The sequence below is a fragment of the Lipotes vexillifer genome, unplaced genomic scaffold (genome assembly GCF_000442215.2).
Source record: "Lipotes vexillifer unplaced genomic scaffold, Lipotes_vexillifer_v1.1 scaffold1887, whole genome shotgun sequence".
NCBI classification, from domain to species: domain Eukaryota; kingdom Metazoa; phylum Chordata; class Mammalia; order Artiodactyla; family Lipotidae; genus Lipotes; species Lipotes vexillifer.
In genome coordinates this window covers 34,472-52,448 of record NW_006797240.1, presented here as the reverse complement: position 1 = coordinate 52,448, position 17,977 = coordinate 34,472, and positions in this window count along the sequence as shown.

The window sequence follows — 17,977 nt, the reverse complement described above, 5'->3', positions numbered from 1 at the left end:
AATATATATAACTCTTTCAGAAAGTAAGGTTCAGTGTCAAATTCACTTTGATTTTAGTATAACTCTAATATCAAAACTAATAAGAACACAAAGGAAGACTTTATGGGCCATTCACACTAATGAACATGGGTGTAAAAATCTTAACTATCGGCAAACTAAAGCCAACAATTGAAAAGAAAAGAATAATGCATCATAATTAAATTGAATTTATTATAGAGATGCAAGCTTTTGAGTTCAAGACTAGAAAACTGATTATTGTAATTTACTAAGTAATGGATTAAAAGAGAAAATTTATGTATTATCTTCTTAATAGATTCAGAAAAATTGCTTGATAAAATGTATTAAGCTTACATGAAGCACACATGCACACATTCATTTTGGCAAGCTAGGAGGAGAGGAAACTGCCTTGGCTTGATAAAGAACATCTGCATCAGTGACAGCAAAGTATCCTATTCGATGGGGAAATATTAAAATCATTCATTCCAAAATCAATAATAAGGATGTCTATTCAGCATTATATCAATGGTCATGGCAAGACTAATGTAGAGGGCTGAATAGTGTCCCCCCCAAATCGTGGTCACCTGGAACCTCAAAAATTGGTCATTTTGAGAAATAGTGCCTTTGCAGATGTAATTAGTTAAGGAACTTGAGATAAAATTACTCTGGATTTAGGGTAAAAGAGAAGAAAATTGTAAAAAATTCATTGGAAGGCAGGAAAATAGACCTCAATTAATGGAAAGACACACCTTATTAATTAACAGGAAGATGTAAAAACTCCTGGTATTAATCTGTAGACTCAAAGTAATTCTTGTCAAAATCCCAGAAGGATTTTTTTTTAACAGAATTTAACAAGTTATTCTCGAATTTATTTAGAAAGTCAAAGAACTAAACTTTCCTAAAGAAGAACAAGGTAGAGGTGGATTAAGACATATTTTAAAGCTATAGAAAATTTTAAAATATGGTATTGATGAAGGGATAGACAAAGAGATTAATGGAACAGAATTGAGTCCCCAAACCATATATTAGAACTCTCATTTATAGATCTGCGGAGAAAGAATGGACTATTTAATAATGCTTAGATAACAGTAAGTTATCTATGTGGAAAAATGAATCCCCATTTTATACCATAAATAGCAATAAGTTCCAGATGGACTGGTATTCAGTGTGAAATGCAAAAATTTTTAAACCTTTATAAGAACATTTCTTCATGAATTGTAAAGAATGACTTCTTAAGGCAGAAAAAAGCACAAATCATATAGAAAAAAAGAAATGCATTTGAATATATTAAAATTTAAAAATTCTAAATTAAAAGACACCTGAAAGTGAGTAAATAAGTCAAATATTGGAAGAAAATATTTATGAAAAATATAACTGGCAAAATATTAGTACATTGAATATGTAAATATACTTATGATTAATAAGAAAAAGATAAATAAGCAAATGGCATTATTGTCAAAAGACATAGACATTCCACAAAAGAAGAAACATGAATGAACCTCAAATCTAAAAAAATATTTTTTAAAGTTCTCAACTTTATTAGGAAAAAAGGAAAATTAAAATCACAATATGATGTCATTTCACACCTTACTGATTGGCATATATCATGACAATATCAACTTCTTCAACATACACTGCTAATAAGAATGTAAATTGATCTAACCAATTCTGAAAATGAATTTTCTATTACCTAGTGTCTAGGAGAAACTCACTGTTTCCTCTACTCAGGCTCACAACACTTCTGACACCAGATGTGTGGGGTTTTGTTTCCCCACACCAAGCAATTTGGCAACACCAGCTGGGTGCCCTTCAATTCAATTCAGTTATGACACTATCTACCTGGAGATAGTATCAGATTCCACAGGTTAAGGGCTCAGTTCCACAGACTGCTCCCTACCACCTTCCTACCAGTCGCAAGTCCAGGTTGTTACCGTGCTTCTGATTATAAATTATAAATTTAAATTATAAATTATAATTATTTATATTTATAATTATAATTTATAATTATAATTATAAATTATAAATCAGAGGTTCCTACAAGCCCCTCCTCAGGTTTGATTAATTTGCTAGAGCTGCTCACAAAACTCAGGAAAACAGTTTACTTATTAGATGACCACTTTATTACAAAAATATTAAAGGATATGAATGAACAGCCAGATGAAAAATACACTTCTCACAGGATGATGTCCAGAAAGGTCCAGAGCAGAGAAGCTTCTGTCTCTGTGTAGTTTGGGACACACCACTCTACTAATGTGTGCATATATTCTTGTTTACCAACCCAGAAGCTCTTTGAACCCATACTTTTGGGATTTTTATGGAAGTTTCATCATGTGCATATGATCGGTCATTTACTCGGTCTCCAGTCCCTCTCTTCTTCCTGGAGGATGGGATGTGGAGCTAAAAATTCCAAGCTTCTAATTGTGATTTGGTCTTTCTAAAGAGTCATCTTATTAGAGTAAAATACACCTTTATCACCCAGGAAATTCCAAGGGGTTTAGGAGGTCAGCATCAAAGACCAAATATTAGAACAAAAGATGCTCCTGGTGCTCTTATCACTTAGGAAGTTATAAGCATTTTAGGGGTTCTGTGCCAGAAACCAGGGGCAGAGGCCAATTTATATTTCCTATTATTTCACAGCTATTCTGGTTGATTATGTTTATACTTTATGACTCAGCAGTTTGACTCTAAGTACCCTACCAAATCCCTTGCACCATATTATATGTATAAGAATATTTGTAGCAAATTTTTCTGTAATAGCAAATAATTGGGAACAATCAGTAATGTCGGCCAATACTAAAATAGATAATCATTTCTTTATATTGTATTGCAGTGAAAGTGAATGAATGAGATCTATAAATATCACCATGCAAGAATCTCTCGAACATAATGAAGAGTGAAAACAAAACAAGCTTTAAAAAAGAATCATTAATTTGTGATAACCACCAAACTTTCTTTCTACTACAGACGGTCTTTATTTTTTTTTCTTGCCCAATTGGCCTGGCTAGAACCTTCAGTACAATGCTGAATAAAAGTGGAAAGAGTAGACATCCTTGTCCTGTTCCTGATCTTGGGAAAGCTTCCAACCTTTGGTATGTTGTTTCATTTAATTCATCTTCAAGTATTTTCTGATTTCCCTTGTAATTTCTTCTTTGATCTCTTTATTACTCTAAGAGTATGTTATATAATTCCACATATTTGTTATCCTTCTGTTATTGATTTACAGCTTTATTCCACTGTGGTCTGAGAAGATATTTTGGATGATTTCAAGCTCTTTAAATTTATTAAGACTTGTTTTGCAACCCAACATATGGTCTATTCTGGAGAATGTTCCATGGACACTTGAAATGCATGTGTATTCTGTTATTGTTGGGTGGTATGTTCCATAGATGTCTGGTAGGTCATGGTTTTGTTTTGTTGTTTTTTTTTAATGGAGAAAACACAACTATGTTGATGTACTGAGAGTTATGGTTCAGTAGGTAGAAACAGTTGAAAAATAAAAAAACAGAGGGGGTGTAATTGATGGCACAAAATACCTGTGGAGCTGGGAAAGCATATAGAATACAGTACAGATGGAAGCATCCCCCTGTGGAAGAAGAGATGAACTTTTTCTGCCTATAATGGAGGGAAATAAATGGGAATGGATTAAAAATTATCTATGATTGTTAGTTTGTAAGAGTAGATATTTCAGTGCATGCATAGCTCTTTTACCCTCCTTTAAAGACACTGAAAATAAAATATATGATAAGGTTGAAAATCTTTCTGAAACTGCTAGCTTTCAAAATATTTGCTGTGTTAGAGATTACAGCAGAATACAGATAATACTTAATAGGAAGTAATACATAGTAGCTTTTATAGATTTTAAAAATCTAATATAGATAGCTTGCCTCTCAGTTTTTTGTTTTTTGGTATTTTTGAGATGGCACAGTAAATAATTTAATTTTAGTGACCATATATCAATTAGCTCAAGGTCTCATGAGCATGTTTTTTATTCTTTCACATATCTTGACTTAAATAATTTCTGGGAAACCCAAATAATGCTTCCATTTCCTACAAATCCTCCGTGGTGCTCACTGATTGTAGAAGCAGCACACTCAAAAGTTACCTTTTGTCTTGTCTTTGACTTCTCTAAGTTGATGCCATTTGTCCCAAGTGTTTATGTGAGCTTCTGTTTTAATCCCCCTGGTGACCAGAGTTTGATATTTAACAAAGTATTAAGGAGAACTTGGGGCAAAATATGAATATATACACAAAGTAATTTATATGTGTTATTCAAAATGTTTATTTTTAGGAACCAACTCCAACCCAGTCCAAACCTGACCTGGAATTTCTGCCTAACTCCTTGAATTTCTTCATGGAATATGGGGAATAACTCAACCTTTAGAATCTTCAGATAGTTTCCTGCCTTGGAATCTGAGCCCCAGAAAACAAGGGAAATCTTTTCCTTTCCTTCTCAGAGCCTACCTCAGGATAATTTTCAGGGGAACATCCATATTTGTCCATTTCCCTTCTCACCTTTGTGTACCATTTTAAAACTAGAGTACTGCCCCTTTGTCCTTTTTTTAAAAAAACAAGTTATATACTTTCAAAGATGTTTTCTAAAATTGTCTAAATGCAGAAAGATCATATTTACTCCTTTCTGTTAAAATTTCAATATTACATCATTACAGGTAGACATATGAAAAAAGGAGAGGGAAAGATCATCAGAAAGGTAGGTTAAACGTGTGAAGGAGGTGCTATGAAGTTTCAAACTTTCTTATGAAGTCAGTGAAGAAATATTAGCCTGATAAAATGTGAGATTATTTTGATGGCAGTGTTATATAAGAAAGATGGAGATATATGCATTATTTTAAAATTTTTTGTATTATTTTCTTCCTTGCCTTAAGACCCAGAAACACAATGACAAAAGCATTAACAAAGATTTCCTGGCTCAGCTGAGAAAAATTATTCATATGAGTATTATCTTCTGAGATACAGAAGATTAGCTAACTATTGGAAGAATGAAGATGTGGAGCATATAAAATTCCATAACCAATCTGGAAAGACAGCTTAAATGTATTATTGGGTAATTCCTCATGATGTCAAAGGTAATGTCTTCCATGAATGTATTATCTATGTGATCATAAATACCTGATGAGACTTAGCTGGGAATGGCCTCCTAGGATATATCACAGGTAGTAGATGTAAGAAGTTTATTAATTTAATGAACAGGGAGCTCTCTTAGCTAAATTTCCTTTCTTGTTATTATTGACAAGCAAAATTCTAAATGTCTTACTCCAAACTCCCTTTTCAATAGTAGAAATATTTGAAAATATCAATTATGAGTTGATCTGGAATATGCTACAATTAATTTCATTTATTTAAATTGGTCTTGAGGACATCCTTGAAGATTGAACGTCATGAAACATGCAAAGAATCATGAAAAATGTTGGTGGAACTTCATAGTTGAAGAGTAGTTTCCATAGTGTTTCTGAGCTGATAGATTAGGAAATGAGATTTAAAAAAAAGATGATATAAAGAAGTGTATGTTTTTTGACTTTATTTTTGAACAGTAGCCATGGTTAGGGAGTGTTTTTTAATGATTTAAAAAATAATTTATATTACAAATATAATGGTTTCTGTAATAGGCATGGTTTCTGTAATAGGCAATTACTTAAACACTTCTTTAAAGTGATTTTCCCTCATAATATCCTAATGTGATATTTTTAATTATTCTAGATTCTTAAAATGAGCATTTCATAGAAATTTAGTGATGAAATGGACCTTAGAGATAATATTGTCCAAAGTGCAAAATCATCATTTGCATTCTTCTTTTTCCTGGCAATGATTCAATTAACTTCAGGTGTTCTATTTTTCACCTGCTTCCCTATCATAGTTGGAAAGGAATCCAAGTTGGAATACCCAGTGATTCAATCCATTGCCAGGTGCTACCACACGCCTTTTTTGAAAAACCTAATTTTATTACAACAGAGCTCATGTGTATGTTGGTAAATTCAAGAGATATAGTCTATTAAACTTTATCTTATAGTAAGTATAATCTTTTCTTGCATAATAACCAGCTCTTCATTTCTGTTCCAGAATAGAAGCCATAACTTCTTTCACTGGGCTCCATACTTTCTTTAGACCTAGTTAATACCCATATATCAATTCTCTCAGTCTCACCCTGGGCTTTCCAGACATCTTATGATTTCTTAACCCACAAGACAAAAGTTCTGTCCAGACAGGATACTTTGTTAAATCTTTAAATGTTGTGTGAGATGTTTTGGAGCTTCTGTTTAAAACTCTATACTAATGACTTAGTAATTGTTAAATGACTTTTCCAATAAAGTTTGAAGTCAGTGATTTAAGGGCTCCTACTTTATCTTGGTGGCAAAACCAGGTCTGTTTCAGGTCAGAAACTAAATGCTGTTCCAGTAGTTTTGAATAAAGAAGAAAGGAAGAATTGATTTAGGAACAGTTTTTAACTTTAAAATTGTATTCCAGTGGAAAAAAATCATAATCTTTGCCAACCTTGCCTCTGACATCTACCACAAATATGTACTGATCATATTACTTTTAGAGTCATTCTAAGGTTAAAGGAATGATTTTAATACCTCTATTTCCCAAAGCAAAATTTGTTGAGTAAAAACATTCTTGAGGGCTTCCCTGGTGGCGCAGTGGTTGAGAGTCCGCCTGCCGATGCAGGGGACGCGGGTTCGTGCCCCGGTCTGGGAGGATCCCACGTGCCGCGGAGCGGCTGGGCCCGTGAGCCATGGCCGCTGAGCCTGCGCGTCCGGAGTCTGTGCTCCGCAACGGGAGAGGCCACAGCAGTGAGAGGCCCGCATTCAGAAAAAAAAAAAAAAAAACATTCTTGATATTTTAAATGTCCCAGGATTAAGATTATTTCTGATAATTATTTTTGATAAATGATCCAGAACATCATAGCCACCATCTATCCTTACCACTTTTGTAAATTCTTAGAAGTAGGACAGCACTTTTCTTAACTGAAATCTTACAATTTCAGCATAATTCTATGTTCCCCCACAAATGGAGAAACTTGAACCCAGAGAGGTCAAACGACTTAGTCAAGCTCACAAAGCAAAATACTTTAATTTGGAGCTTCATTGCTAAGACTTTTCAATAGTATTTTTTATCATGAGCAGTTATTATATTTTACTGAATTATATTCAAATCATGTGTCCATGTTTACCCCGGAGATGATAAATTCCTCAAGGTCAGGACCTAGCCCAAATTTGGCAATTCATGAGCTGACCTGACCACGGGCTTTTCTGAGAATTAAGGAATAATATACTGCCTCAAATATGCCATCACATAAGCAAATAATCTTTGTTTAGAGATTATTAATGCAAGTTTGTCAGTAAATCTTGTATGCATTATCAGAAATATCAGTGAGGGAGTCTGGGATTAACAGATGCAAACTATTATATATTATGTATAGAATGGATAAACAACAAGATCCTACTGTATATCACAAGTAACTATATTCAATATTCTGTGATAAACCATAATGGAAAAGAATATGAAAAGCAGTATGTATGGGCTTCCCTGGTGGCGCAGTGGTTGAGAGTCCGCCTGCCGGTGCAGGGGACATGGGTTCGTGCCCCAGTCCGGGAAGATACCACATGCCGTGGAGTAGCTGGGCCCGTGGGCCATGGCCGCTGAGCCTGCGCGTCTGGAGCCTGTGTTCTGCAACGGGAGAGGCCAAAACAGTGAGAGGCCCGCGTACCGCAAAATAAAACAAACAGTATGTATGTATGAGTCAATTTGACAGCAGAAATTAACACACTGTAAACCAACTTCAATAATATAATAAAAATGTATATCAATGCTTAAGTATTCTGCCCCTACAGATTATAGATGATTTTGTAGCACCTCCATTGGTATTATTGATACTGGAGGCCTTATTTCACTCACTTCTCTAGTATGGACACATTTGACAATTAGCTGCTCCAAGTTCTAAGTTGAGCCTGTTTTTCAATTGGATGTGGAAGGTGTAACTGGAAAATTGCATATGTATGAGCAAGAGATTGATGAATTAAATTCAACTTGCTTATAAGTAAAGCTTATCTTTTCCTGAGAGGTGCCTTATGTTATTGTTGCAGAAGGTAATCATTGTATTGTCTTGGTTCCATTGTACATGGAAAATATTTGCATGAAGTCATTGTCTAGAAGTAACACCTGGTAGTGTGCAACTGATTTTGATTTCGGTACATTTCAGCCTATTTGATTTATGCCACTAAAGCACATTACTTTTCCATTAGGAAGTGACTAGTTAAGTGTTGAGTAAGAATCTTCATGGAGACAGTATGATAGCAATATCTAACTGTGCAGGAAAATAATTAATACAGCAAGGATGCTTTCCTTAGAAAGGCATGTTTAGAAGGTTGGTCCTTCATTGGTATCTGGGAACTTGGATATTGAGAGGGTTTCCAAACCTTAACTGATAGGAGTGGCTCACTGTGCCTATATAGTTTGTGCAAACAATATGGTTTATGCTGGACTCCTACTTTCCTTTTGGGAGTCTGGAATTTTGTTATGTGCTAGGGAAATGTGCTTATCTGACCAGCCCCCAGTGAAAACCCTGGGCACAGATTTTCTACTTAGCTTCCATGATAGCCAACCCTTCACATGGGTTATCACAACTCATCACTGGGACATTTAAGTATGTCCTATGCCACTCTGCTGGAAGTGCACTCTTGGAAGCCTGTGTATGGCTTCCTCTGGGCCTTACCCAAAGTTCCTTTTCCTTTTGCTGATTTGCTTTGTATCCTGGAATAAATTGAAACCCGTGGTTCTGACTTTTCGCTGAGTTTGGGAATGCTTCTAGTGAATCTAGGGGTGGTCTTAGAGACCCTGTCACACTAACTTAAATAATAATTACTCTGGCTAAACTGTACATAGCATTTACCCTGCTCTGGGCACTGTTCTAAGAACATTATATACATGAATTCATTAATTCCTTGCTCTAACCTCACCAAGTAGATACTATTATTAACACCCCCATTTTAATTACAAAAAAACCAAGGCACAGAGAAATATCTTGCCCACCTATGGTAAGTTACAGAGCCAGGATGATAAGAGGAAAACAGCTACATAAAGAGCTGAAGGGAGGGAATTCAAATTGGTGAACTGCAAACTTTAATTTTAGCCTTATTTATAGCTCAGTATTTGACTAATAATGGGTAACTTGAATATAATTTTTATTTCTTTTTTAATTAAAAATGAACAAATAGATGTGATTAGATTGCTTCTATGCAAGTGCTACTCTGAGAACTCTAAGTTTTTACTTGCAACAGTGATTTTTTTCACATCTTTCAATATTTGACTAGTAAATGGTCTCCCATCAAACAGCCCACAGGCTTGTGTTTTCTCTTATGTCAAAACAGTTGTGAAAATGATAGTTTCCTTCTTAGACTGCTCTATCAGGGCAACAGTAAGAAAAAGGAATGTTTGAAAATCTACCTTAAAACTTTTTGATTGACTCATCTCTCTTCTACACCTCTCTCCAAAATCATTACTCAAATGTAGAATTGTATTTAATTACTCAGGAATAAAAGCAATATTTTTTTGTCCAAACAAAATTATTTACGTCTGTTAGACTCAATTATCTGGTTTCATGGATACTATTCTTTTTTATGAATAATATTCTGGAAAAGTTTTACCCTTGTACATGTAATTTTATTCTAAACTGTACTTTATTTAGTTTTTTCACGCATTACATAAAGAGGGTGAGCAAGGTGAGAGGGCAAGTTGAACTAAGTTTAAATGAATGGTGAGTCAAAGGACAATTGATCACTAAATCCAGGTATCTAGAAATCATCTCTCTGTTAATACTTTCACAGAGGATGGACATACATAGAATCCACCAAAAAATGAGTGAGAATATTATGAGAAACAGGATATTTAGAGAATCCCAGAGTATCTCCCCTCAAGATACTTACTCATTACAAAGGAAAAAAGAGGAACAATTTAGTGATGAAGCCTGGTAAATACCACTTTAATCAAGTAATCGGTATTAACATCACAAGTAAGAAAACAAAAAACATAATGTGCCTTATTGTATAATGAGATGAGCAGGACACAGTTTTGCTTATAAGATATTCTTGCCAAAAATGCATAACCTGAGTCCAATCATGACTATACATCAGAAAAACTCAAATAGAGGGACACTCTACAAAATAACAGCATGCTTTAAGAATGATAAAGAATTTCTGATAGACTGTTCCAGATCAAAAGATACTAAAGAGCCATGAAAATTATATGTAACATATGATCTTGCATTTGATCCTCGGCCTGGGAAATGAAAAAGTAAATGCATAGTTCATTAGCAGGACAACTGGTGACATTTGAATAATGTTGATAAATTAGAAGTCATGATTTTGATAATTGTCCTGTGGTTATATTCTTGATTTTAGGAAATACACACTGAAATATTTAGGCTAAAGGGGCATTATGTCTGCAATTTAAAGTGTTTCTAAAACTAATACATATGTGCATGTATGTGTGCCAGTTTGTGTGTGTATATGTGTGTACACAGGAGAAACAGAAACAGAATGATAGACACACACACACATACAGAGAATGATCAAGGCAAACAAGGTAAATGTTAATGTTTGGGGAATATGGGTGAAGGATTTGCAGTAATTCTTTGTACTATTTTTTTAATCAGATGAAATTTTATTTTTGTTAATTTTTTTCTTTCTTATTGAAGTATAGTTAACTTACAATGTTGCGTTAGTTTCAAGTGTACAGCAAAGTGACTCAGCTATACGGATTCTTTTCCATTATAGGTTATTAAAGATATTGAGTATAGCTCCTTGTGCTATGCAGTAGGCCCTTGTTGTTTACATATTTTATGTATAATAGTGTGTATATGTTTTAATCCCAAACTCCTAATTTATCTCCCCAACCCCGTTATCCTCTTTGGTAGCCATAATTTTCTTTTCTATGTCTGTGAGTCTACTTCTGTTTTATAAATAATTTCATGTACATCACTTTTTTTAGATTCCACATATAAGCGATATCATATTTGTCTTTGTACTACTTTTACAACTTTTATGTAAGCTAAAATTAATTCAAAAAAATTTTTAAAAAAGAGGTCAGAATCAGAAGGGGCTCTAGAGCAAAACGCTAGCCAAAAGGCATCCTCACCAAATGGTTACGATTCAACCATTTGGCCAATCAGCCTGGTCACACTCATTTACCGAGAGCCTGGTCCATGCCAGGCATTATCCTACTAGAAGTTAGCATAAATGAACAGAACAACAAAGCCCCCGTCCTCGTGATGCTATACTCCAGTGGGAGAAGATAGGCACAAACACAAACAACGTGATACAGAGTATGAGAAACCTGAATAAATATGGAAAGATAGATAAAAATAGCTTAGAACCAATAAGACAAACATGCCGGGAGAAGGCTGTGGTTATTGACACAGTGCCTGCATGTCTAGAGAACCCCATGACCTACTCTCCGCATACGCCCTCCATGCGCCCCCCCCCCCACAATGTGCCAGTGAAAGCTCCTGTTCAGTGCAGACCCTGAGGGTGACAGTGCCTTTGCTGTAAACACCACCACCCAGATGGCAGGATGACTCACCTAGGTTGAATAGAAGTGTTGTTTTTTGCCACAAGTACCCACTTTTATCTACTTGGAAAATATGGCCCAGAGAAGAAACACAGTACTGTTTCTCTGACACTAACAAGGACTGAGATTTGGTCCAATTATGTAGGTTAATAAAATTTTCAGTTAGGTTATTTTCCAAAATCCTTTGAGAGAAATATCCCAGAGCTTTATACTTTCCATGACCTAACTTCCCCCTTACAAACCCTGCACTTTTGCATTTTCTGTCCCCATTTGGGACTACTTGACCCTCTAAACAGGTAAGGTTCACCCCCGGGTCATGGGAACACTTACCTTCACAGGAAAGAAGCCTGAATTTTGTTCTTCAAGTGACTCAGCATCAAGTCAAACTCGTCACACCCTGTTTGAGTAATTGAGTCTTTGACTTATTCCTAGACCTTGTCCCAAAATGCTACCCACCCATCTTTACTCAAGGGACTGGAGGCCTGTCTGTGCAAGAGACACAGGCCAGTCTGCTCCCTGCTGATGTGACAGTGACAAGAAATATTATTTATTAAGTGCTTAGTCTATTCCAGACACCAAAGTCCTTGATTCTCTGATGTGGGTGCTTTATTATCCTAGTTCTGTACACAACAGGGAAGTCCTAGAGAGTATGAGTTAACCAAGGTTACCAAAGGGTTGGGTTTTAAACCCAGCAGTCACTCCAGAGTTGGAGCGTTTCCCTATTGCTGATTTCAGCACACCGAGATTTTCATATTATATTCTTTCTAGTTTGTCTTTTCTCCTGTTCTCCCCTTAACCTGCTTCATTCATCTCTTGATAGATTGACACAGGTGTCCACATAGGGTGGCATTTTTTAAATTGAAGTATAGTTGATTTACAATGTTGTTTTAGTTTCTGGTGTACAGCAAAATGATTCAGTTATACATATATATGTATTTTTTTCATATTCTTTTCCATTATACAAGACATTGACTATAGTTCCCTGTGCTATACAATAGGACCTTGTTGTTTACCTATTCTGTATATAGTAGTTTGTATCTGCTAATTCCAAACTCCTAATTTATCCTCCCCCCCCTTTCCCTTTGGTAACCGTAAGTTTCTTTTCTATGTCTGTGAGTCTATTTCTGTTTTGTAAATAAGTTGATTTGTACCATTTTTTTTAGATTCCACATATAAGTGATAGCATGATATTTGCTTTTCTCTGTCTGACTTACTTCACATAGTATGATGATCTCTAGGTCCATCCATACGCATAATGTGGCTTTTTATCCTCTTAGGAAATCTTGCTCTGTCTGATGGCTGTGGTTTCTACTGGGGTCTAACCCCCCAGCACTTCCTAGCAATGAAACAAAATCCTAGAGGCAGTATTGTCTCTCTGCCACCTTACAGCTGTATGAACTAGGCAAGTCAGTTATCCTTTTTATCTAAAAAATGAGGAAGATACTAGCTTGCCAAGGTGGAGTAAAACTAATAAAACTAACGTAAGATAGTGTGCATGAAAGGGCCCACTGTGATTCCTAATGTTACTGAATTTTACTCTCTGTTTAGATGCCCGTGTGTGTGTGTATGTTTAACCTCTACTCGGTGCTTTTATAATTACATTTATATGTTTGTAATAGATGTGTCTGTAATGGCAATTGTTATGTTACATATGACTACATCTATGTTAAAGGAACATATTTTTTCCCCAACTCTTATAATGATTTTGCGGGCAATTTAAGATTTTAAGAATGCTGGGCTACCAAAGTGGTTCCAGCCAGCTTTCCCCACCAGCACACAAGCAAGATGCCAACACTCTTCACCAGAAGCAGTGACTCACGTTGGGGAAATTATTCTCAGCACCAGAAGGGCAGACATTTTTCTAAGAGGGCATTTAACCACTTCTGTTGGGGTAGGGTACAATTTGAAAAATGTCTCTGAACATTCCTGGAGTACCTCTCAATTGGAAGAGGGCATATATTTCTTCTCTTGAAAAATATTTCTTCTTTATTGAAATCTGGTTGGGAGAGGGTGCAATTTGAGAGGCCCTGAGTTATTTGAAGACTCCTGTATGCTCACCCTCCGCCCCATTCTCTTGGGGGATGGGATTCACCTGGCCAGCTGAAAAATCATTGTAGTTACCCCTTGCAAACATATATAGATTGCACAGCAGTTGAAAATTTTTTCATGCCTACGATGTGCATGATAAATGAACATCCAAATTATGTCAGCCTAATATTGAAACGATTATGTGGGTTATATGTGCTTCTATTTGAAATTTGTGTCTTTGATATCTTGGCACTCTAGTAATATATTCCCTTTCCTAAAACCATTTTATAATCAAGTTGTTCTAACTAGTTTTCAGAAAGGATTTGGCCATATTATATTTTTTTAACTTTTCTGCCTGTGGAGCAGCTAATAAGATTATATGAAAATGCCAAAAACATTATGTGGTCTGGTCACATAATAGTATAACATATTTATCTACCATTTTAAATGCTATATAAATTACATATATAATTTATATAGATTACATATATTTATATAGATTACAGATTACATATATATTTTTTTAACTTAAATGGATTGATATGTAACATATACATATGATATTTTAGCGTATGTGTGAAAATACGTACACCGCACCTGGCATGAAACAAACATCAAATAAATATGATCTCTTTTCTCTCCTTTGTAAAAGGAATTGGAGAAGGGTAATTAAGAATGTGATGAATGTGGTTCTGTCCTAATGATTTGAGAAAAGAATGGGGATATGAATACCTTTAGTAGGTCTTCAGAATGCTAGATACACAAAGATGATGATAAGGGCAGGAGAAAGGCAAGTAAAGACTGTTGAAAAGCCCAGGAGAAACTCAAGCTAAGAGGTATGTGGACAACAGCCAACCTCAGGCCACACCGATGCTTCAAAATGCTCATGGCCCTCCTTCAAGTGAGACCCGGGAGAAATGAGAGAAACGCAAATTTACTGAGAACCTCCTACATGCCAGTGTTAGATACTGCTCTTACCTTATGTCTTTTAATATCCATAAGAATCCTACAAAGTAAGCATTATTAACCCCATTTGGTAGAAGACTCTGAGGTTCAGAGAGGTGAGGTTACTTACTTATTCAAGTATGCATGCCCACCCGAGGGTGGTGTTTTAGTTCCAGTGTGGTGGGTCCCCTTTAAAAGACCGAAGCCCTTGCTCAGTCAATCCTGCCAAGGTACCTCACTGAGCCTGTACTCCTCAGCGAAGGCAAGGGAGAGCACAGCCAATTCAGCCTGAGTAAGGTCTTCCGATTATACACACTCCAAAGATAGGGCACAGCCCAGGGAAACTGATTCCCTCCTGACCTAGTCAAGCTTTATCTCCAAGTTCATTGTATACTCTCTGAGCAAATACCCGCAGAAGCAGAGCAATTTGTTCTAGTTCTAGCCTTAAAATCCATGCTTCTACTACTTTATAGCCCAAGGATGGCTCTTGTATGAGTCAGCAGCCACAAGGCTGGGGCCAACCAACCACCAAGTTCCTGGCCCAGCCTCCTTTTTTTTTTGTTTTTTACGGTACGCTGGCCTCTCACTGCTGTGGCCTCTCCCGTTGCAGAGCACAGGCTCCAGACGCGCAGGCTCAGAGGCCATGGCTCACAGGCCCAGCTGCTCCGCGGCATGTGGGATCTTCCCGGACCGGGGCACGAACCCGTGTTCCCTGCATCGGCAGGCGGACTCTCAACCACTGAGCCACCAGGGAAGTCCCCAGCCTCCTTTTGATTTGCCTAAAAGGCAAGTCAATAACCAGTTCTGACTCTCTACTCTGGAAGTTATGGCATGTGGCCAGCTGTCCACCGTGGTATCTTCCCACAACACTTTATCCAAGTGAAGACCTTTCCCACTTCTCTGTTTGCATTATGTTGACTTCTGCAGGTGATCATAACATTTTCTTTTTACGGTTAAATTCACTTGGAGTGGCCTGCTGGCTTTCCAATTTGCCATCTATTTCTAAAGACTGCTGTGATTCCTTTTTTGAAATCTATCATGTTGCTGAGCTCTTTCACAACATAATAACTACCAATTCTACACATACTTACCTGAGCACAAAAGTTCAAAGATGAAAAAAAACTATAATAATCGATAAAAATTACTTAAATGAGTGATAACAATGTCATAGTGTGCATCACTGTGTGCAGATAACTGAAATATATGTGCATCAATGCATTAGTTTCCTAATGGCATTGTAACGAATTACCACAAACTTAGTGGTTTAAAGCAAGACAAATTTATTATCTTACAATTCTGGAGGTCAGAAGTCTAAAAATAGGTTGGCAGAGCTGTGTACCTCCTGGAAAAGCTCAAGGTGAGAATCCATTTCCTCCCAGGTTTTTCCAGCTTCTAGAAGCTTCACACATTCCTTGGCTCATTGCATTGCATCACTCTGACCTCTGCCTCAGCTGTCACATCCCAGTCTCTGACTGACCCTTCTGCTTCTCTCTGATGAGGACCTTTGTAATTACATTGGATCCACCCAGTTAATCCTCAAGATCCTTCTCTTGGTCACATTTGCAAAGCCCTTTTGCCACATAAGGTAACATATAGTGGGGATCAGACTGTGGATATTGTGGGCAAGCCATTATTTCACCCAAAACAAACAGGGAGAAGAAAAAACCCAGAGCATTAAACTAGTATAAAGATGATTACAGGGCTTCCCTGGTGGTGCAGTGGTTGAGAGTCCGCCTGCCGATGCAGGGGACATGGGTTCGTGCCCTGGTCTGGGAAGATCCCACATGCCGCGGAGCGGCTGGGCCCGTGAGCTATGGCCGCTGAGCCTGCGCGTCCAGAGCCTGTGCTCCGCAAAGGGAGAGGCCACAACAGTGAGAGACCTGTGTACCGCAAAAAAAAAAAAAAAAGATGATCACAGAAAGAAGCCAAAAGTGCAGGTTCCATTAGCACCCAATAGCGATGCCACTTTAGGGTGGTATTAGAAATGCATTATTGGTGAACTATGAACTGCAAAGTATCAGGAGTTTAGATTATGTTTGCTCAAGTTGGATTAGATAAGCTAATTAAAATATTCCCATGATGAGCTTCTTTGATAAATTTGGTGACAGAAACTGAACTTGAAGTATCTGATTTGTTGCTCATGTGTCATTATTGTTGGCTAAAATAGTGTGCATATTACCGAGCTAAATATGTGTGCATATTACATGTTATGTAATAATGCACACTAAAATAGTGTGCATATTACATGTTACCGAGCCAAACTTGGATCCGCCTATGCACAGCAAAGCCAATCTACTGACACTGGGCTGTGGTGAAGGATCGTGCAGCTTTTATTGCAAGCTGTCAAGCAAGGACTCCAGGCAGCTAGTGCTTAAAAGACCTGAACTCCCCGATGGGTTTCAGGGAAAGGTTTCTAAAGACAGGTTGAGGGAGGGCTGTTGTGGAGTGTGTGATCAGCTCGTGGACATTCTTCTGATTGGCTGGTGGTGAGGTAATCAAGAGTCAACATCATCAACCTTCTGGTTCCAACTGGTCTGGGGTCTACATGCTTGTGGGCAGCGTACAGATAACTTCTTCCACCTGATGGGAGTTTTAGCATCTGTAAAACAGCTCAAAGGACATGGCTCAGAATATTATCTCTAGCCCTTGAGGAGGAACTAAATGTCCTTGACTTTGTTTAATGGCTCAACTATTATTATTTTATCTTGTTTGACAGTTTTCCTTTCTTTCTGTATTTTCTCACTTCTCTGATTGAAGTTATTCTTTGGAACTTGGGAAAGGCCTAGAAAGCGAAAGTTTTTCTACAGACAAAAGACAGGTGGAGGACATGACGGGGTGGTGTCTATCCTGGGAAGGCCCCATAGGGTCCTGCTCAGTTACATACATGTTTCACTCTTACTTATGCACACATGTATACACACATATGAACTCATATATACATAGAAACATGTAATTAATGTATCTGTGTATATACGAGTTAGGAATGTTCAAAACAGAGATGAAACTTCAAAGACTTTCTGAATTGTCTCCACCTAAAATGTATAATTAATCCTATGTACTTTTGACACAAATGTTACCTTATATATGTTGGGTCTAAAAGCAAGGAAGTTGCAGTCTTAGAAGTGTTCCAGCACTTCCAGGCTTCCTGCAGGTCTCACGTGTTCCCTGCACATGACTTTCCAACAGGTTATTCCGTGGACACACATGAAACCTCGTGCCCAATGCAATGTAATCAAAAGCACTGGGCATTTAAGACTGTTTCAGTGGTCCAGTATTTGTTATTCAAGTCCATGAACACATATGCATGAAAATCTTCTGTCTCTATTTAAGGGTTATGATCAATAAGGAGGGAAAAAGGGGAAAATGTGTCTTTCTTTTTCAGAATATGGCACGTAAGTACCTGAAACAAAGATTTCATAACAAAAGG